This window comes from Parasteatoda tepidariorum, chromosome 10 (genome assembly GCF_043381705.1).
Source record: "Parasteatoda tepidariorum isolate YZ-2023 chromosome 10, CAS_Ptep_4.0, whole genome shotgun sequence".
NCBI lineage: Eukaryota > Metazoa > Arthropoda > Arachnida > Araneae > Theridiidae > Parasteatoda > Parasteatoda tepidariorum.
The window spans coordinates 13,665,829-13,689,114 of record NC_092213.1 but is presented as its reverse complement, the minus strand read 5'-3'; the positions used below and the strand labels follow the sequence as shown (position 1 = coordinate 13,689,114).

General features: G+C 27.3%; 1 protein-coding gene across 1 annotated transcript in view; it reads left to right on the top strand.

Annotated features, from left to right (window-relative positions):
- LOC107456030 (protogenin) overlaps positions 1–23,286 on the top strand; it is a 106,760-nt gene that overhangs the window by 998 nt on the left and 82,476 nt on the right. The window lies entirely within an intron of this gene.

Sequence of the window (23,286 nt, the reverse complement as noted above, 5' to 3'; positions counted from 1 at the left end):
TTTATTTTGAAAAAGACTTTCTTTCAAAACATTTTTTTAATGTTCTCCTCGCTATTTCATAACAATAACATTTTTATATATTTGATTTATTGTTACTCATGTTCTAATAATATAAACTAGCGGGCTTGTATTACATTTTAATCTCCCTTTTTTAATCGAAAATTAAGAAAAGAAATAATCAATTTATTTTTAATTTTTTAATGCTCTTTTTTTCTGTTTTGTTTTTAATTTATTTATGAGATATTTCTCGTTGCCATCTCTACATTCTTTTAATACTTCAAGCATTTCCCCCTCTTGTTTACTTGATGTTCGATTCATCTTCTAACCGGTTTAATATCACGGAGTTCTTTTTCTTCTTCATTTATAATGTTTTTCGAAAATCTTTATTAACTTTATTATTTAAATATCCCAGATAATCTTTGTTGTTATTTATTCTTTCTAAAAGTTGTGATAAAAATTGCTATGAATTCTTCAAAATGTTTTTGTGGGCTGCACTGTTATCTATAAGATTTTTTATTTTGATTATAGTTTTAAACTTTTAAATTTCATTTCAAGTTTTGAACTTGTTCTATTGAAATATAGATTTGTTTTTTTCTTTCTGTATTATAATAATGCTGGTGAAGAAAATGCACTTAAAATTGGTTTCATTTTCTACTTTATTTTTGTATTTATTTATTCTGAATTATAATTAGATTAATAGGCTGCATTTTTCTAAATAGAATTATTGTAGAGTGTATCATTATTTGCTTCTATTTTCAATTTAAACTTTTCTTTTTAAAAGAGGTAGTCACATAATGTAAACAAGTTTTTTTTTTACTCAATTGTACACAGTACCTAGTTTCTAAACGAGTGCTTTACCTCATAACAAGTGCTTTACCTCATTCTTTTTTAATCATCTGAAAACTTTCCCATAAAGAAAGAAAATATAACTATAGTGTGCACAAATTACAATATCTTAAAATATATTAGGATATTAAGCATAAATCATTCAGATTATTAAAAAGAGAAGATGGTACCTACATTAAAAAAATTAAAAACATTTCAGTTGATACGACTTTAAAAGTAATGTGTATTGGGAGGGCAGAATTCTGACTTTTAGTAAAGTCACTGCTTTGTTAATCAGAATACTCTGCATATGTTTCATCAATGCGTATTAGTGCTTATATTTCATTGATAATATTTTTGAAATGTTAATAGTGTTTAATGCTGCTGATGTATACTTCAAATAAAACTGTTGATATAATTTTGTTAAGATAATTTTTTCCCTTTAATCTATTAATAAGCGGTACATTAACAGGGGTCTGTCCAGACCAAATTTACTACCATTTAGCAGTACCTTCACAAATTCAACTTTAGGAAAAATGGTAGCTTCACAAAATACATTTTCTTGAAATTTTATTTTTGTATCCCCCGTAAGAAACGATTAATCCATATTTTTGTGTTGATTTTTAATATAATTTTTAATTTTTCACAAATTATGTCTAAATTTTTACTAAATAGGAGGTACCTCTCAGAAAAACCTAGACAGACCCCTGATTTATATATTTTCACTGATATGCATTGGAAAAAGATTTGGGTAACAAAAAATTTCTATCAGGCATGTACTAAACATTAAACATGCCCAGTGGGACATACGAAATTTGTTGATGTTGTGATAATGTAGTTAATAATTTTTCCTGACAAATTAATAATAGATATGTGCAAAGGTGTGTTTGGATAGATCATTCGCCTTTCTATTAGGTGAACCGGGCTCGAATCTCAGTGATAGCTGGCTGATACAAATTCCGCACTCACCTCACACCGACCATAGTGCTGATATAAAATATCCTCAGTGGTAGATGCGTAGAGTTCACTTGCCGTGAGGCTATAATGCTCTTAGATTTTTGTGGTTTTCCTGTCCATGTAATGCAAATGAGGGTTATTTCTATCGAAAAGTCTTCTAGGAAGGCAAATATCTTCCTATACTTGACCTTTCTTTTCTGGATTGGGTTCAAAACTACTAGGCTACAGAATTGAACATTAGTTCATAATCCCAAAATTGGGTTGGCTGTTCTGAAGTGATTATTAAATACAATAAAATATGCAATAAAAAAATTTAAAAAAAATTTTTCCTTTGGGCATGATATAACATGCTCAGTGAAACATGTAAAATTTTTTTTAGCCCTGGTGGTAGTAAATAGGATTATTTCTGTATCATGATCATCTGTTGCACCAACCACAAGTGTAAAGTCGACAAATAGATTTTGAACTTCAAATTTTTGAAAAAGAAAAATGACGAAGTTTGCCGGGGGGGTGGCTGCGAGTTACACACTTCTTGTTGGTCCCCTTCTGTGATGTTTTTTTGTAACTTCTTGTGGGCCACTGACCAGAATTTTTCAAGCGCATTTTGGCATAGATAACGATACAAAAATCCTTCCTACTAAACTATAATCTAATCCTAACTATGTTGAATTTGACATGATAATTCAGACAAACAAATATTGTTATATTGACTCAATTTTGTTTTGTTAGTTAGCTCTAACTTTGTATGTTTTTTCTTGCTAAAAAATATTGTATAAATCCAAATGTGATTTTTCTTTTGAGCATTTTACTTTGTTTGTTTATCACTGTAATACTTATTCCTTAGGAGAGAGTTTTGTTGACCTTTGTTTCTTAGTGATTTTGTTCGTTGTCTTGCTTTGTTCATTTTTTTTTTGTTCCTGCATAAGAATCAGTTTAATTTTTTTTTATTACTTCATTATCTTGATTGCACATACTGCCAATTATGTTTGGTGCTGTTCTGCTGCTTCTTACTCAATTCTTCATTGTGATTATAAATAATTTGCTGAATGAAATATAGCAAGGATTTTAAAATATTGTTCTAGCAACTCTTATCTTAAATATTATCAGTTATTAGAGTACATGTCTGCAAAAATTTACAATTCTACTATAAATAGTTTTTTCTTTACTTCAAAAAATTTAAAAATCGGTCAAAATAAACTGTTTAACAGTCACTTCATAAGTAATTCAGAAATTTAACTAAATGAGATGTGTTGCTCATTCTTAGACATGGGAATACATGTTCCAAAAAATTCAATTACCTCTCTTGATCAAGGGCACTCTTTCTTAATCAAGTAAATTAATCCGATGAAATATCAGTCCTCAACAAAATGTATTAATTTCTGTGTATTTGCATTAAATAACTGTATATAGCCACATCCGATTCTTGTGGTTTTTAAATTATACAGTCAATTTTTTTTACAGCATAGCCACATCCAGCTTTTGGGTTTTTTAAATTACATTTTCATTTTATTTCAACGTAGGTATATCTGACTCTTGCGGTTTTTTACAATGCATTCCATTCTTTTACAGTACTAACACATTCGGCCCTTATAGCTTTGTAATGCTTTTAATTCTTTTACAGTATAATCAAATCTCCTGCTGGTGTTTTTAAACTATACATAATATTTTTTTTCAAAGCCTAGTCATACTGAGTTTTGTTATTTAAAGATGTATTTAGTTCTTTCACAGCATAGCCTGATATATCTCTTAAATTATTAAATGATACGTTTCATCCGCGCAAAGATTACTCAGTGGTTTAGGCACTGAACTGTCATTGTGAAGGTCCGTGGTTCGATCCCCAGTGTCGGCTTGAAGTCTATCCAACTTCAGATCCATAGGTACCAGCTTGTCTGTGAAGTAAAGACCACTTGAACTCACTGCTGACCATATTGCCATAATCATGCCGCTGGTCACACAATTGTGGAGCTTTAACCTCCGTGACTACCCGGCCCACAATGTGGTGTTGCGGGAATGCTCTGCTTTTACTTTTAATCCAATTTGTAAGTTACAAATCATCATGTTCATGCTTACTGTCATTCATCTGTTTCTCACTTATTAATTTAATGAAATTTCACGGAAGCATATAGGCTTCATTTTTGCGTGTCATTGAACTATACAGTATTTCTTTTTACAGCATAGCCACATACGGTTCTTGTTTTGTTCAATTATTTAATAAATTCTTATGTTAAGCTGCGAATACCGCTTTAGTGCTTACATTAACTCATCTATTTCTCAATTTTCATGAAATTTCCCAGGAACATGCAGAACTTTTTAAGCATTGTCACGTCCAACTTTAGTGTGTTATTAAACTACACATTCATCCCTTTTCCAGTATAACCACATACGGCACACACACCTGTATAAAAATATATATTAAATTTAATTTGATCCATATGTTGAAGTTAAATTATCAGTTCATATGTTAAGTTACAAATAATTCAATTTGTACATTTCATTGGCTGTGGAAGGTTTTGTGGTTTTCTTTTCCACGTAAGGCAAATACAAGTTAGTTTCACCCATAAGTTCTCAATGAAAGCTAGTTTTCAACAATCCTTGATTCAGAATTTCCCATGTTTTCTGGGTTGAGTTTAAAATTAGAAGGCTACAGAGTTGGAGTTGAACATTGATAATTGTAAATTCAAAATTGGGTCGCCTGTTCAACTTCGGTTGTTAAATAAAAATCCTTCAATTTATAATATAAGAATAATTAAATTCAATCCATATGTTAAGTTACCCAAATACTATGCTGTTGCTTATATTCATTCATCTGTTTCATGCTCTTTTTTTTACTTAATTATTATTTTTTTAAAATTTTTACCAGGGCTGGATTAAAAGAGGCAGAAACTCCAAGTCTTCCAAATTAAGGGAAATTGCTTACTTTTTTAATGTTGGATTTCATTTCATATTATGATTGTATTCAATTTAATGTTCCTTTCAGCATTGACGGGTCAGGTAAATTTCACAGCTGCCCCTTGTTAATTCTCTTCCTTTTATCGATTATCATCTTTTTTCTCCTACTCACAAGAATTTGGTCATTTCAACCAGCGGCTATTTGCTACCACATATGAAACGAATAAAATTTCTTGGGGGTTTGGAACAATATTAATGTAGGTTCATTAAAGAATGTGCGAATACCAATTTTCAATTTACGTACCCCTGTTATTATTAAGCTCTTCATTTTTGATTACCAACTAAAAACTAGTCACTGTTTCTTTTTTTTTTTAATTTAATTTTATTTATTTATAATTTGGTTTAGTCTTAAATGAATCCTTGCATGTATGTATTTTTCAATCATATGTTTTATGAATTTAAATAAATGTAGCTTCTTTTGTTTATTTTACTTTCTTAGCTAATTTAAAGATTTAAGGTACTTGTCTAGTAGTGTTACAAATGTTAAAAATAAAATTAAACTTAACATATCTTTTGTGTGTGTGCATTTTAGATTTGTAATTACCATTAGATTTGTAATTACCGGAAAACGACAGTACTTATAATTACCGTATTTATAATTACCGGAAAATGACAGTAAATGTAGTATTTTATTGATCAAATAATATTTTCAATTTCATACAGGATGCATACTTTCTCCTTTATTTTCTCTTTTTTTGGCATTATATAAACTCAACACTGAACTTAATTAGTTGTTCAATGCAATTTATATCCGAATATATTCTTTTAAGGAGAAAATATTAAGATTTTTTTAAAAAAAAAAGATTTATTTTTTGTTGCACTTTTTCCTTATATTTCTATTTAACATACTTAACTTGAATTTTGACATTTTAGAAAAAATTTCATTATTACTGAATATATCGATTAATTGTGCATAAGATAAATTTATTTTTTCATTTTATTTGTAACTGAAGAATTGCGTTCTAAAGATCTGTCGATTAGCAGAGAATTCTGTCTTATAATCACTTAACGAATAAAAAAAAAATCAGTAATTTTAAATATAATATAAGAGAATAATGGTATGCTAAACTTTAGTATGTACCTAGGTTTGACCTTTTCCCTCGTAGTTCCACCCCGCCACCTAAAAAAAAAAAGAAAAAAAAAGAAAAAAGAAATAATAATTTTGATAAAATATTTCATTTAATAATTTTAATTATGATTTAGAACAGGGGTTTCTAACTTATATTAAACAATTAAAAACACCAGTCAAATGGCGGGCCGCAACTTTATCAAAATTTTATATAGGACTCTATTATGTTTGAAGGAACATTAAATATTACTGTCAGATTTTTATCAAGTTGTACAAAACAAAAGTATTGAAATACAAACTAAAATAAGAAAATGTTTAAAAATATTTAATTGCATATTAAAAAATTCTGGCTACAATAACTTTAACGTGCACCATGTATTAAACAATTAGTGTGCAACAGATATCTAATAGTTAAGATATAAAACTTTAAAAAGGTTGGTGTCAAAACTTACATAGCAGGACACAAAATGTTCAATGAGAGAATTGAGGTTTGTCTGCTGCAACCACCAGAGAATAGATATTTACATTTAAAATTTAAAATATACAGATGTAAATAATTTCGTCCAAAATGAGTGGTTTCAATAAGTTAAATCGAAGAATTTCTTCGAGAAAATTTCTCATACTCACAATGCTAAATTATATTCACAAAATGCAAAAGAAAAAAAAAACGAAATAAAAATGAGCAACATGCACGATTATTTTTGTATTTGAATAAATATTTTCTTGGATGCAAAACCTGAGAAATTAATTTTTTTGTTGAATTTCGTAGAAACGAATAAATTAGGTTTTTTTTAAAACGAAAGAAAAGTATTTTAAACCAATATGGATTTTTACGAAATTGTCCGTAAAAAAATGACAACTAATATATTTTAGTTAGCGGGCAACAAAAAAGACTTCGTGGGCCGGATGCGGCTCACGGGCCGCCAGTTGATTTAGAATTATGTAAACAAAGCCTATTGATAGAATTAGTGTTTTTAAAAACCCTTTCGCCGAGCAAAATAATAATTAAATTTTAAAAATTCCTCAGTTAAAGTGACTTAAAGTGAGGAAAGGTTACAATTTTAAATATTATATTCCATCTTGCCGTTAAAAATTATTCTGGGCTTTAAAATGATCAAATAACTGAAATATATTAGTAGTTATTAAACTTATTTCATAATCGCCTATTTGTGAAATTTTTCTACCGAAATGAAAATTATAAAAATCAATGAATAGAATAATTCTCAATACTTGCAAATATTTACGATCCCATTTGTTGCAGCATTAAGAAAGAATAACTTTTTTAATATTAAAAAGATATGGCTGTGAAGTGCTTTTTCATTTTCTCTAAACTTTCTTCATTTGATAGCTTAAGAATTAGCTAAAGATAGGCAGGCTTAACTTGACCTAACACATGTGTCGTCGCTCTTTCTTGGAATTGACCAAAAATAAAGACGGTGTGGATTATTAACCATGAATTTCTTTTTATTTATTTTTGATTTGAAATGGTATTGTAAGGCACGTGGTTAAGCGTGTTTTGATTTAAAAAAAATATATTATTGTAATTAAAAAAGAAATTTTTTATTGCATTTAATATTTTGAGGAAAAAGTGGAAAATAAAAAAAAAGGACGTTTTTGTTTCAAATTTTTTTTTTTATAAAAAAAGATCTTTTTGCATTTTTTTCTCTTTTCTTTATACGCCAGCTTATATTTATTATTTTTTCGCCAAATCCTTAAACTTATTGATTTTCATAAAGTTTGAAGTAGAACTAATAACTGAAGTGAAACTAATGGTGCTTGACTTTTCGATTATTATTATTGAAAATAAAAGATTAGTTTAATTTGGTGATGTCGTTGTATGGGACAATTCTTTGTATCTTCTTTGTATCGATTTTAGCAGTTTCCTTTTTGCAAAGAGATGCATTTATAACAATATGCAATTTTATTGGAACAATTGAAATTTTCAAGGTTAAAAATGAAAATGAATGATAGTTAAAAATGAAATATTTTTTCCCTGTAAACTTCTTATTTTGAAAAGTAACATTTTATATATAGAAGAAATAGCTTTTAAACACTTGGTTATATTTATTAATTTGTGGTTGTTTTTATTCATTTTTACTTATTGGGAGAAATGCCATATTGTTTTTTAATTTTTACTGAAATTTGAACATGTTTGCAAAAAAATATTTTTGGTAAAAGAAAAATTTCGTTTATTTATTTAATAAAAAAAGTGTTTAAAACGCAAAAAGAAAAAAAAAAATTTTTTTTTTGCGTTTATGTTAGAATTAAGGGGAGTCGGTGGGGCATATACCAATAATGCCAAAGCTAGCCGTTTTCGATGTATAGTGCGCCAAAAGAAGAAAAAAAAAACGGACCACCTTGATTAATTTTTGATTTAATGATCGGATTTTTTTATTCTTGAACTTAATGGCTCTAGGGAGTGTCCTTAAACATGCTAATTAATTGGTGCAAACGATATTTTAAGTTACGAAATCGGTCGCAAAAACTTACTTAATCCTTAGAGGAGATATTAGGACTTAATCTGGAATTTTTTTTTTCTCCTTCGAATTTAGATTTCTGACCACCAAAATCCAGGGGGTTATTTGGTCAGGAGAATGGTCTTAAGTTTTGACCCCGTAATGTTAATTTTACTACAAATTTTACAAGTAGTATATTTAAAATTTAATTTCTCAAGAACTGATTTCTCTCAAATTTTGTAAAATTACATTCTTTGGAACGATATAAAAATTTATACCTTACAGTGCAATACTTTTTCGAATATTATTATACCAAAGTATACATATTTAAAATTTTTTTTTTTTTACTTGAAATTATATTTGGATTAATGAATTTTATTATTGCGTGTAAAAATTTTTCAATTTATCTATGAACTTCTCGTGATATGGCGAAATACGTAAAAATTAACGTTAAAGGTTCCAAAGTTTGCACCGTTCTCCTGACCATTAGCAGAGATGACAACTTGCTCCGGACATCAAATATATATTTTAAAGTGGTAGTTTATCAATTGTGATTCTTGGTTTAATAAATTTAATTATCCACCACTATTTCTAAATAATTCGTAGGCTTTTATGATTCACCACTCAATAGTTCTTATGTCATGCTATACCTTTTAAAAAGCGAGTAAAAATCGTCAAGCATGTGAAAAATTTACTTTGTAGTTATTTACCGTTTTCTAAATTATTTTGGCGTGTCCGGAGCAGTTGGCATCTGTGTATTAGGACCATATTTCCCAGGTTGCAGCTACACCCCCTCCCCTAATTTGGGATCAGAAATCATAAACCGTCGGAAAAAAAAAAGGTGTGTTTATTTAGAAAAAGTACGTATTTGTGTCTGATTTTGTAACTCAAATTATCGTCTGTACTAACTAGTTAGCATATTTGAGATCATCCTTTCTAGTCATTGAATCCTAGTACGTGAAAATTCTATCATTAGATCAAAAGTTATTAATGGTGTTCCTTTTATTTTTTTACGCATATGCCTCTCCACCTTAGCAGCTAAAATTTTATGGGAAAAACCTACCATGGTGAAACATATTTTATAACTGTCGTTTTAAATTTCTTTCAAAATACACCGAAATTTTGACATCAGAAGTCTGAAATTTAAAATATTTTAATGTTTTTTTTTTATTTCGGGTCAAATGAATGATTTAAATCTTTTAATATTTTCTAGAATATTTATGAAATTATGAATTGATTTTTCACTGTTTCACAAAAATGGAACAAATCATAAGTTTTTCTGATTTTCGCCCCCATCAGATCAAGACCCTTTTCTTAATATTATCAGTCGATTTTTCTCCATTTTATAAAAAGTCTGTTATAACATCTTGTTTTTATATCTGTTCTTCAGCTTGTTGTTTTCAAATATCGATAAATTTTATCTTTGCAATTTTTTATAAAAAAAATTTAACGTAAAGTTAAATTTTATGCAATTTTCTAATGATTACACCGCACAAACTGTGCCTTGCCTGTCATTTTTTTTTTTTTCATAAACGTTATTTGAAATCTGTTTATGGAAAACAATTTCAAAGAAGTGTCATTTTGAATTTTATTAAAGTTTAATTAAGTGTTTGATCAAAAAATTGTAAATCTTTTTCTAAAATGTTTTCTTTCTCTTCATTAAAAGAAATTTTGATGCAGTGAGTTATATTTAGCTAAGTTTTGATACTCGAATTATTCTTCAAACATTTTTGTAAATTCCGCAATTTTTGTAACTGAATTTTAACACGTATTTTTTAAAAGTGGCAACTGATCTTTTCATTTATTTAATTAATATATATATATATATTTTAAACTTTTGACATTAGGAAAAACAACTTGTTCATGGTTACGGATTATTTTAAACTTTTTCGAATATTTACTATTTCATGTAGATGATATTTGCGCAATCAGAATAATGAAATATCATTACATGCAATATAGTAATCGGATATCAATCGCACGCAATGCATGTTTTTTAATTTATTCGGAATAATGGACATTTCCTAACTTTAGGGACCATTGGTTAATAATGTTATAGATTTTCCGGATTCTGACACGCTCCCTTTAAATGTTCAAGGTCGGTTGGGATTCCTGGAAAACCTGGAATTCTGGGCATTTCTTAAAAAAAAAAAAAAAAAAAACCAAGGCTTTCTAAGTCAAGATATATTTTTAATCAATATTATTTCGCATTTATATAAAACATTTAAAGTTAGTTAAGTGAATTTTTTGTTTGCTTTATCTGATGTTGTGTCGACTTCTTAAACAATTTTTATGTTATTAATTCATTTATAATTTGTTTTTCCTTTATATATTGTGCTGTGAAACTTTGATTATACGAACCTCTTTAATCCAAAAAGGAGCTGCCCATAAATGATGTCACACTTAGAGGGGACGTAGAGGGTCCTAGAGAAAGGGACAGCAAGAAGTGTGACATTCCCATATTTTGGTTTAAATATAAACGTGTGACATTAGCAGATTAATTTTTTAAATTATTTTTTCCCCAATGAGATAAGTATTCATCTTATCTCCATTATTATGCTCACAAATATCATTGAAAACTAAGTTAAAGTTTAAAAGGAAATTTGAAATGGGGTTCCGCGGAACCCTAAGGTTCCGTGGAAGAGTCAAAGGGGTACCGAGTCGAAAGTTAGGATTTATTGTTTTAACTAGTTACATTTAAAACCTTTAATTATTGTTAGATTCATTCAGCAATCTATTACTTATTTCATATTTCGGTTGTCCTTATGAAATTATTTAAAGTAAAATACAAATGAAAAAGAAGTAAATTATTTTTTTTAATAATTATAATTTTTTTAATTACAATATAGTATTTCAAAAATTATGAATTTTTTTTTTTTCATTTCAAATGAAAATAAAATTGTCAAATTTGTTAATTAAAAGAAATATGCTTTCCTAATAGCAATTTTTAGCGTTTACAGCAGTTCTTTTTCATATTTATTTCCTAAGAAAACCTTATTTATGATTGTTTATTCATTTTTATCTACAACCAATACCTTACACCAAAAACAAATTTGACCACTAGGCTCCATAACTTTGAATATATTAGTTGGGCATTAAACTGACTTAAAATTATTCCTCATTCCTCTTATTAAGTTTTTCTAAAATAAAGTTTTTTATTGGTAAATACTTTCCCTTTTTGATTCGTAATACTTTTTCATTCATAAATACTTCACCTATGAAGTTAGGGTTCCTCCGAAAAAAGTTTCATCATTTAGGGTTTCATTACCAGAGAAAAAAGAAAAAAAAAAGAAAGAAAATAAATAATAATAATTGGGAACCGCTAATCTATAAAATGTGTTATGTGTATATAAATTAACTGGTGACACTTAATGGCAAACGGAAAAATTTTGAAAAAATATCTGACATCTATGAATGGAATCAAATCAACCTAATTTATCTCTAAGCAATTTTAATATTGTATTGTCTGAAGTAATAATATTGTATTTTTATTATATTTTAATATTGTATTATCTTTAATATTGATAAAATAAACAATAATGGTACCCGTAATTTTGTTGGAATGTCCATATACCCCACTGTAAGGGTTTAGCTAATGCTCTGTTTTGATTAGCAGGCTCCAGTTATGGTTATGCTAGAATAGTTTCCTCATGAGCTTATGACGCAGATTCTGGAACAAATAACAGTTGCCGCATTTGTTTAATTGCCTGTTAACGATTGCAAAGAATGATCTCACTGTTATGCAGGGGTGTAACAGTGAGATCATTCTTTGCAATCGTCACTGTACTGAAAACGATTATTATTTAATATGTTTATGCAGGGGCTGGGCCCATGTCAGAGGGGTCGTGGGTTCGATCCCAGGTCGGCCAAAGTGTGACTGATGCACGTTAAATCTGTCGAGTCGCAAAGTCCTCCATGTTCCCATAACAAATCAATACCTCTGGGGGTACTGATCCAGGAGTTTCCTTGTCTTCTGAATTGGTTCAAAGTTACGGAGTTGAACATTGGTAGTCGTAAACGCAAAATTGGGTCGGCTCTTCGACGGCGGATGTAGTATGTTTATGCAGCGTTTAAAATTGCGGAGTTGCAATTAATGCTAAGATTTCTTTTGTTGTTTTTATCGCGTACAGTCAGGTTTTGGCTCTTGTGTGGTTTTTGTTTAGGTATACCCGGTTGTTTTCCTGCATCTTATGTCATGTATCTTCATGTTCTCATTATTTATCTGAAGGATTTGGGGCAAAATAATAATAAGCCATTTTATTAATTGCTCTGGAGATCGTTTTTTGTAAAAAACACCGCCATTTTCTGCAACACAACACAATACTCAGAATATGTTTCTGAGTATTGTGTTGTGATCTAGTAAAAATACCAGGTTTAGTTCAGTACTTATCTAGAAACAATAACTTAGTGATAATTTGATGTTTGTCGCTTTAGGAAAAAAGTGGCATATTCTACTATTTTGTGCCAAGCCCTTATTGCTGTAACTCTATCAGCTACACATTCGGAAAACATTCAGGATAAATTCATTCTAACAATTCCTTTATTTAACTAAAAAAATAAATAAAATAAAAAAATAAAAAAACCTAACTTACTCATAGGTGTTTCAGTTTTTATATTTTTCCTTTTATAATAAATTACGCATAACCTTTTATCCGAAAGAAACCTATTTTTGACACTAGGAGAAACTGGATAAAAATGAATTTGAAGTAAGTGTCAAAAACTGGACAAAACTAAAAAAAAAATGACAAATTTAATTGTTCAGCAATACCCGCAAATCCCCATTGAAATGTATACGCAATATTTGATAGAATAATAATGATAATGAACTTAAATTTTGTTTTATTATGAACTAATGTAATTAACTATAGTTTAGTTTTTATCGATTTAAATAACCAAATTCAATGTAGTTCTGATGACTTATAAAAAAAAAGCTTTCAATTATTCGAAAATTTTCATTTTAGTAGATTAGGTTTTAATTTGATTTATTAATATTTTGTGTTACTATAACTGTGTTTAGTTCTATGAAATCTACCTTAAATATGTTAAATCTAAGATAAAAAAAAAATAATTGCTTAGAGTTTTGTGTGATTATCTTGGAAATATCATTTTTTTTATTTGTTTTATTTATTATTATGCACCCAGGATTATATTTTATGTGTTTCTAAAGTAGAACCTTTCAAAAGTTATAGGTTAAATTTAATATTTAAAAATAACCATAAATGAAATACATTGTTCGATATTTTGTATATTGTCTTATTAAATCTATTTAATTTGAAATTCAATTATAGTTTATTTTTTTCTCCGAAATAAAAAGTTAAAAAAAAAATTGATATAATAAATAATAATTTATAATATTAATAGTTCTTAACCAGACTCTTTGTGTATTGAAATTTGAGATTTGTAATTAAGGGTTGATTTTATGTTCATTAGAAGAATTTTATATTTAAATTTGAGGCATGATTTATTATCGTTCGTTAGAATTTCCGATTCGCGTTTGTTGTTAGATTTTTTGATTATTGGAATTTCAGATTTCAGTACTATCGTTATTGAAAGATTGTTAAAAATATCAAAATAAAGTTTTCTAGAATAGGTAATTGATTGATGCTTCCATTGATTGTTTGGTTGATCCCTTTTAATTTAAACAAATCATATACCTAATCAATGTTTTGTTTTAGTTCTTTAAAGTACTTTGATCACTTTTAATTCAAACAACATTCATTAAACTAATCAATGTTTTGGTTTCATTTTTTGAAGTACTATTATCCCTTTTAATTCCAACAAATCATATAACTAAGTAATGTTTTGATTTAGTTCTTTACAATACTATGATCCCCTTTAATTCAAACAATAATCATAATTAATCAATGCTTTGGTTTAGCTCTTTTAAGTACTATTATCCCTTTTAATTTAAACAAGTCATATAACTAATCAATGTTTTGTTTTAGTTCTTTAAAGTACTTTGATTCCTTTTTATTCAAACAACACTCATTAAACTAATCAGTGTTTTGGTTTAATTTTTTGAAGTACTATGATCCCTTTTAATTCCAACAAATCATATAACTAAATTATGTTTTGGTTTAGTTCTTTACAATACTATGATCCCCTTTAATTCAAACAATAATCATAATTAATCAATGCTTTTTTTTTTAGCTCTTTTAAGTACTATTATCCCTTTTAATTTAAACAAGTCATATAACTAATCAATGTTTTGTTTCAGTTCTTTAAAGTATTTTGATCTCTTTTAATTCAAACGACACTCATTAAAGCAATCAATGTTTTGGTTTCATTTTTTTGAAGTACTATGATCCCTTGTAATTCCAACAAGTCATAACTAATAAAATGTTTTGGTTTAGCTCTTTAAAGTACTATGATCCCATTTAATTCAAGCAATAATCTTATTACTAATCAATGTTTTAGTTTAGTTCTTTAAAGTACTATGATCCCTTTTAATTCAAACAACACTCATATAACTAATCAATGTTTTGGTTTAGTTCTTTAAAGTATTATCTTTATTTAAAAGATATCACCTACCAAATCAAAATGTTCGTCAAAAATAATAACAATGAAGGAGCCTATTTTCCCTTTACGAGGATTCTCGTAATGACTTCAAAACAATACAAAAAGTGCAGAAGCGCGTTGGATAAGGCGATTAGTTCCCGCTATTTTGGCGACGTGCCAAAATGACTTCGCTATTATTCCGAGTATTATCTTCCAAGCTCTTTGAACTTTACAATAAAGGAAAAAGAATGCGGCAAACATAAACTTAAAATCATTTTTTTTTCTTTTTCTTCTCTTCTTCTTTCATTCAAAGCCCTGTGTTATCAAACTTAATAGTAACTTGGAATTTCAAATGAAGAATTCAAAACCTCTTTTGGAAGTTTAAATTCTCTCTACAGTTTAGGAAGTAAAACGTGGGATTAAAAAATATTTTTCGTTGTAGATATTTATTTTTATTGCTTTGTGATAAATAAATTTCTGTTCTAAATAATTTAAAATTAGGTTTGTTAAACTTATGTGCCGCGACCCGAAAATGAGCTTTGGGGTCTCCATACGAGAATAGATTCCCATTATTCTTGCAAAAATGAAAAATTACTATGATTAGTAATTTTTGAAATTTATTAAATGCTTTCTAATTACTTTTATTATGATTCCCATTATACTTGAAAAATGATCATGAATAATTATGGTAATTTAATAATTATTTTCGAATTATTTTTATTGAGATTCCAATCATACTTAAAAATGATCCATGAAAAATCACTACAAGTAATTGTTATTAATTGTTTTCGAATCACATTATGATTCCCATTATGCTTGAAAAATAATAATGAATAATTATGGTTAATAAAAGTAATCTAATTACTTTTATTATGATTCCAAATATACTTGAAAAATAATCTTGAATATTTATGAAAATTACATAATTATTTTCTAATTACTTTTAATAAGATTATACGTGGAAAATGATCCATGAAAAATCACCACGAGATTATTATTAGTTATTAATTACTTTTATTATGATTCCATTTGTACTTCAAAAATGATTCGTGAAAAATCGCCAGGAATAATTATTTTTGAAATTCCTTAATTGTTTTCGAATTACATTTGAAAAATAACCATGAGTTATTAGCTTTGTTTTGCTATTATTTTTTTTCTCTTTCTTATTTTGTGAAAATGTGAAAGTGAAATGTGCCGGTTTATTTTTTCTTTTAAAAGTGTACATTTGCTTTCTTCTAATTTTAAATTTTAACTGGGAGTAATTTATATCTTAATGAGCAGAATTATTTATCTATACAATTTAAAATCAATGAAAATACAAAAACTCACCTGAAGGAAATAACATTTTTAGTTTTTAAATTAAATGCAAAATTATGCAAGATTCCAAGAAAAATGTATTTTTACAATAGTACTATTTTTAATGACAAAAATAATTGTTAAATGCAAATGAATTAATAACTAAACAAACTAATAACTTTTTTTCTGTACATGGCGGAAAACTATGTCACAATTTGACATTCATACCTTCTACACTCTCGACTGCTAAAGTAATGGGACCATAATTTCCAGATTGCGGCTACCCCCAAATCTTGAGGTCAAAAATTCGAAAAATAAAGTGATGTTTTTTTTCTCTCTTTTTTTTTTCTCCAGAAAAAAACGTTTTTGTGTCAAAATATCGTCTGCACAAATTAATTTGTTTATTTCTGAAAGGCTTTTAAATTATTAAGATTGATGCTTTTTTCTTGAAAATCCGATCAAAAGATCAAAATTTATTCTTATTGTTCCCCTTTTCCTGCACACTTCACATTACGGCAGGTGTTACACCGTGTAGGTTACTTGAAAACACATTAGATAGGTTGGTATGTAATTTCCATAATATTGACACCATAAGATTTTCTAAAGATGTAATTAATATAGTCATTATATAATAAAATGTAATATATAATAATATGTAATATATAATAATTAATATAATCAATATAATATAGAGTTAAGATATAATTAATTTACACATCTTAAGTGCAATATTTCAAGGAGCGACTCCCGAAGACTAATGAAATATTTAAACTTTCCAATAGGGGAAAATAAATGCAGAGCATTTGAATAAATCAACTCTTTTCGATGCAGTATATAAATTGAATATAAACTGTTAAGTACTGCCATCCAAGTCCTATTTTAGTTCATGGGGGGGGGGGAGTTACTTTCTCTCAATGTCAAAACGCACTTGTCAACTTTGATGGGTCAAATCTATGAGTTAAGTTGAATTTGAGAGAATAATTTACTTAAACAAATAGTATCTCTTTCAACTTTTTCAAATCATGTTTCTTAATCTTTAAAAAAACATTTTTTCCCAGATTTATCTCATAGGCTGCACTCCCTCCCCCCTAGAAATACGACAATTTTAACGTAATTTTTTTACGCGTTTTCATTAATATGATTTTAAATTTGTTTGTTTTGCTTTATTTTTTCCTCTTTGGTTGGGGTTGAAGAATTTAAAAAGTTCAAATAATAATTAATAATTAGCGAATATTTTTTTTCACTTTGAAAATAGGTGTTAATAAAATACATGTTAATATTCAACGAAAGAGAATATTAGAAATATCTTTTGATAGGGATAAAAAACCTCAAATATATATATATAGCTTTGTTTTGCTATTATTNTATATATATATATAAATAAAAATTTTTGTTAATTTTTTTTATAAATGACGTTAACATTTTAATTTAAGAAGATATCAGAAAAGTCAGTAAATTTGAGTAGGAAAATTTAAATTGTTCAACAAATAATAAAAACATCCAATAACTTATTTTTCTCTTTGAAATTAGAGGATGGAAAATGTGCTTGTTTATCAACTGTAAGGAATATTAGAAAATGTTGCCAGTTTGGTTGAAAAAATTGAAAACGATCAAAAAGGAGGAAAAAACACACGTGACTTTGGAAAACCTTTTTTTACCATTTTGAGTAGTTATTACTTTGTTTTGTTTTTGAGATAGTTTTAGTTTATTCGTAATAAAAAAATAATTAACTACTTTTAAGCATTTCGAAACCAACGAAATCAAGATACTTTTTTTTAAATATTCCCTGAATTTATTCTTGATGTCCGTGATCGGTTTCTTTTAACTCTAGAGGTCTATCATCGTGTAAGCGTTATCTTGATTTAAATATTTTTTATTTATTAAAAAGAAGCAAAAGTATGTTTTTTTCTTCTAACCGTAAATCTGATAAACATTTTTATAATTTTTTTTCTTTGGATGAGCACTTAAACTGAAGAGTCTTCCTTTTTTTTAATAGTGATTTTGAGTTTAGCTCATTTTTTTAAAAAACAATTTGCTAATTGTTTATCATTAATGTTGGATTATCGTTTTTAACGTAATTAACATCTGACGATTATCTGACTAATTATCTGACTAATTAACTTATCATTCAAAAGCCATTGCCTCCTCCCCCCTAACGAGTTCAACCCTCAAAAGACTAGATGGAGTGGAACTCTAAATATGTTTTTAGTAATTTTTATTTAATTTTCACTATTAAACTATTTACTTTATTCGGCAGTATTTTTCAAAATATTTAAAATATATGACCATCACCCTATAAGAATTTGAGATTTAAACTGTGCAGTATTTTTGATTCTCTGTTGATTTTTTCTTACCAAATTATGTCTGTGCAGTTTTGCAATTAGTATTTTATAAAAGGTTTTATAGGGTTATAGTTTAGAATTTTATGTGTTTGTTTTTAGTTTTTTTTTTATGAATTTCTTTGCTTTTTCGTAATTTACGTTAAAAGAATTTTTCAAAGTTATCCAAATCCAATTCATTAGCTTAATTAAATAATGAAAGTAAATTTATAAAATATAAAAATAGACGAGTGCAAAATTTTTCAATGTAACATTTTTTAACTTAGGATTACGTATTGGGGAAGTATAATATACGCAAACGCCGTTCTCGGAAAATTGGTCAACATCTCAGAAAATGTTTTACTATTATTTAAAAAAAAAAAAAAAAAAAAAAAAAAAAAAAAAAAAAAAAAAAAAAANTTTGAAATTTCTACTTAAAAAAAAAAAAAAAACGATTAATTTTCGCAACTTTTTTCTACGAATGCAAACTTGTTTTATAATTACTCTCACATGATTTAAAATAACATATCGCGATTCTTATTAATGCAATTTAAGATCGCGCATCGAGAGTAGTATTTTCATGATTTTATATCAAATATCGCTTAAGGTATCCACGCATTTTAAAATCCACTTTTAAATGAATTATCTAGATTCGTATTCGCGCGATTTTAAAAAGAATTATCTAGATTCGTATTCACACGGTTTTAAGATCAAATGTAAAGATACGTATTCGCGTGATTTAAAAAAAACATGCATTGTTATTTATTTTCATATAATTTAAATAAATAAAATCTCGTATCGATATTTTTAATATAACGTAGATAACACTCTGCGGATAAATGCCTCGAACGTACTTTTTTCTTGCTCGAATATTAGGTATTTTCAATTATTTAGAAAGTGTTCTAACGCATAACCTTTTTGGGTTTCTGTTTCAAACTTATTTGATTTTTTACCATATTTATCTTTGTGGTATGAATCAATTTAGAGTCTTATAAAAATTAAAAGCAGTTTTTAAAAAGGTAGCGGTACCCAATTTCTTTCAGCGATATAACCAAATTCTAAATGATTAACCATCTTTCGGTTTTATAAACAAAGTATATAAAGACAAGTGACAACATATTAACTATTAAAAGACTATTTTGAAAATATTTAAGAAGAATGAAATTTTTCATAGGTTTATCATTAATAATATTAAATTGGGGTTTCTGCCCTACAGTTGAATTAGCAATCTATGAGCCGAATCTTGTCTAGTTATGAATTTGCTTTTGGTGCATATGCTACGGCCAAAGCCCGAAGTCCGGCCACTTCGCGAATTGTCCGGTCATTTCGTACTTTGGCCATACCTCTCGGCCAAAGTGCGATGTAATTGAAACGATCAGTGAATATTCTACTTTGGCCGGCCATTTCGCGAAGTTGCCACGATGTTCCGGCCAAAACGCGATGTCTTTTGTATTTCTAATAACTTTTACTTCACAGAAAAAAAATTTTAGTGGTATGTTTTTTCACATACCGGGTGGTACGGTGGGACCACAATTTTTTAATATTTGTTTTATTAAAAAGTTAATTTGCTAATATTGCCCCTTTTGTTTTCTTTTCTAATTTAAAAATATAAATCTTCTAATTTTAAAATATAAATCTTCTAATTTAAAAATATNAGTGATCCGGAAGTTTCCGGAGATCGAAGGTCCAGACGTTTCAAAAAATCATTGATCACAGAATTTTCCGGAAATCAAATTTTCAAAGGTGGAACTTAAAAACACAGTTTATTTTATTTGTTTGTAAGGGAGAGCCAGAGATATACTTTATAAGCTTATATTCATTATTAATATTCATTTTTTATCAGTAAATAGTTGTTATAATCATAAACTCAAGAAAGAAAGGCATATTTGTAAATCTTAATTACTTCTCCAGGTCATCATAGATATGTGTAAAATTTTAAAAATATTTTAAGTAAACTAAGAAATATCGAGAAAAAGTAAAATTACCTTGTTTAAATTTTTTTCTAATTTTTCAATTTAAATTTTTTTTTTTTAACTCAAGAAATTTTCCGGAATTTTGACCTAGGCTCACAATTACCCCTGAATAATATTAAATTGGGTTTTATGCGCTGCAGTTGAATTAGCAATCTATGAGCCGAATCTTGTCTAGTTATGAATTTGCTTTTGGTGGATTTGCATTAGCTGAAAAATAATTAAATAATCTGAATTATGGTTTTCGTTGAAATAAAAACTGCAAAAGAACTGTTATAAAAGCGGAAAATGGTATCTAGAGAAACATATTTCCTGAATGAATAAAGTTATTTTATTTTGATTTGAAAATCGTGATTATAAGCACTTTTTTAAAGCCTGCCCTTTTCATAATTTCAAAAAAATATATTTATTTTTAAAAGAAAACTTGTCATTGCTTTTTCATTGGTATTTTACTTTAAATATTATCGTAAAGGCAACCGAAATATTAAATAATTAATAGATTGTTTATTGGATTTAAATGTAATTGCAGGTTTCAAAAATGTTAGCATAGAATTGTTTAAAAAAAGTCTTAATTTTTGGAACCCATTTCACCATTTCACGGAACCCTAGAGTTCCGTGGAACAACATTACAAGTGGGGAAATATGTTTTTCCCAGTTTTGTACTTAACCATTAATTCATTTGACAGGCTAAAGAAATGGTTAACTCAAAAACTATCAACTGGTTTCGCTGTAATAATAATAAAGGGGAAAAAAACCCATCGAGAAAACGAGAATTAATAATTTAGCCTAAAACCCAAAAAGGGGAGATAAGAATCGTTTTAAGCATTTTAAATCGTTTTAAGCGTCGTTTTAGGAATTTTCTACTCAATAGTTTAATGCATTTTTGTCTTCTTTTAAGATAAGCATTGTTTGTTATTAGCGATGAATTATCTCTTTTAGTGTTTGATTGAGATAATTGGCTTTTTGATTTATTGAATTGCACTTATAGCATTAATGGCGTCGTTGATTCAAGAGACTGGGATGACAGTTAAGTTCCCGTTCGTAATTTTTTTAAATATAAAAATTAATGTAAAATAAACTTGGAAGAAAAAAACTAACAAGACATAGATTTCGATAATGATTTAAATCATTATGGCAAAAACAATAACGTTCAAAAAGTTTTTTTTCTTCTAAAAATTTAAATTTTTTAAAAAGCAATTTTCCTAAAAAACTTAGTTGCTAAACCATCAGAAGAAGAATAAAGGTAAATTAAATAAACGTAAATTAAACAAAATAATTAGAGTAGGGTGCGCCTTTTTTTATTCTATTTGAGAATAATTATTTTATTATTTATGAAAATAATTCTTAAAATTCATAATTTCAAAAAAGTTGCATTAGAATTTATAATAATTCTGAATTTCATGATATTTTTTATAATTCATAATACTCAATGAAATTATTTTCATTTGCTGAAAGATTTTGCACAATATAACCATAATTCATGAAGCTCTTTATATTGAACAAAAATTCAAAAATTTTTGTTCATAAGGCCTTTTAGTCTTTTATTATAATATAAGAATTAATTTAATGATCCAAGAATTATATTTTTCGATTTAATGAAAAAAACTTTTTACTACTGAGAAAAATAATTCTTTTAAGGAAAAGAATTCTTGAGTTTTGAAAAATAATTCGCAGAACATAGTGAAAAAATATTTGGTACATACGGTTCTCATTTTATAGTATTAAATAATTTTGTATTATTAACAAAAATGATTCATACATCTTAATAAAAAAACATTTCTTATTAAATTACGAATAAAACATATATTTTTATTTCGTGTTATCATTTGCTGATGATAAGCATTTAATTATGATTCTTTAAATCCAATCTCTATTGCGTGTTCTAAGATAACTAATAAAGAGGGAGTAAATAAAAATATTTATCTTGTTGATTTTATTATTAAAAAAAATATATTTGATACATTTGGTTCTCATTTTATAATATTCAATAGTTCTATATTATGAAGAAAAATAATTCATGCATCGTAATTAAAAATATTTCTTATTAAATTACGAAAGAAACATATTTTTTCCTTTCATATTATCATTTGTTGATAATAGGTTTTTAATTGTGATACTTTGAATCCAATCTCTATTGCGTGTTCTAAAGTAACTAATAAAGAAGGGGGTAAATAAAAATATTTATCTTGTTGATTTTATTATCTTGAACCTGTCATAATGTATAAGATCAAGCCGCACGCCATCTCATCCGACTTACGATTAGATAAATCATTTAAATATTTTAAGTGAAAGAAAAAATAAAAAAACTTAAACGATTATGGTCATAGCAGTTTATCATTTCTTCTTTCCCCCTTTTCTGCTTTTGAATCCGCTTCAACTTACAGAAAAATAAAAAATATTTTTTTCCTATTTTTCTTGCCAATACTACTTAATTTTCTTAATATCGTAGGAGCAAAAGGTAGATGTACTACTTTTTTTACGCACTTGGCATTCTGCCAATTTGCCGGGTGTGGGAGCGTGTGGGGGAAAAATTTATCTTTTCTTTTGTTGTGATCTATAATTTTTATTGCTGTACCATTGGAGATTGATATAAAGATGAGTCTTAATAAAAAATAGTAAATCAGCTTCAATAAAGGACCATCAAATAATGACGTTTCAAGGTGTTCATAGATGCTGGATAAAGTGTTTTTTTTCTCTCCATATTTATTTAAGTTAAGTCTCTACGGTGGGTTGTTTACCGCGCAGCATTGCGATTATATTTATATTTTTCACTTTTTTGTTCTATTTCCTATAAAATTCAATGTTTAATGAAAGCGTTTTGACTGTTTTTAACCTTATTGATACAGCTTTATCATTGGATTATGTAACTTTAGTTCGTTTTTATGTTCGTATAATTTTTTTTACTATTTTTTTTTAATCAAATGCTATGAGAAACGGGGGATAATCAT